The following is a 485-nucleotide window of genomic DNA, read 5'->3' on the forward strand; positions in this document are numbered from 1 at the left end:
CGTGCAGTAATTGGCTTGTGTGTTGTCTGTGCACACGTCGTCTGTACTCGTGTCCCTGTGCATATTGTCAGTGTGCAGCAATCGGCTCACATGGCATCAGTGCACACGTCTCCTGTACTCGTGTCTGTGCATATGGTCAGTGTGCAGTAATTGGCTCACATGGCGTCAGTGCACACGTCGTCTGTACTGTGTCCGTGCGCATATGGTCAGTGTGCAGTAATTGGCTCACATGGCGTCAGTGCACACGTCGTCTGTACTGTGTCTGTGTGCATATGGTCAGTGTGCAGCAATCGGCTCACATGGCGTCAGTGCACACGTCATCTGTACTCGTGTCTGTGCATATGGTCAGCGTGTAGTAATTGGCTCACATGGCGTCAGTGCACACATCGTCTGTACTAGTGTCCGTGTGTATATGGTCAGCATGCAGTAATTGGCCACATGGCGTCAGTGCACACATCGTCTGTACTCGTGTCCGTGTGTATATC

General features: G+C 52.0%; 1 protein-coding gene across 1 annotated transcript in view; it reads right to left on the bottom strand.

Moving 5' to 3' along the window:
- RPS6KA2 (ribosomal protein S6 kinase A2) overlaps nucleotides 1-485 on the bottom strand; it is a 219,437-nt gene that overhangs the window by 65,354 nt on the left and 153,598 nt on the right. The window lies entirely within an intron of this gene.

The sequence above is a fragment of the Orycteropus afer genome, unplaced genomic scaffold (genome assembly GCF_000298275.1).
Source record: "Orycteropus afer afer isolate SDZICR_OR568_19922 unplaced genomic scaffold, OryAfe1.0 scaffold00273, whole genome shotgun sequence".
Classification (NCBI taxonomy): domain Eukaryota; kingdom Metazoa; phylum Chordata; class Mammalia; order Tubulidentata; family Orycteropodidae; genus Orycteropus; species Orycteropus afer.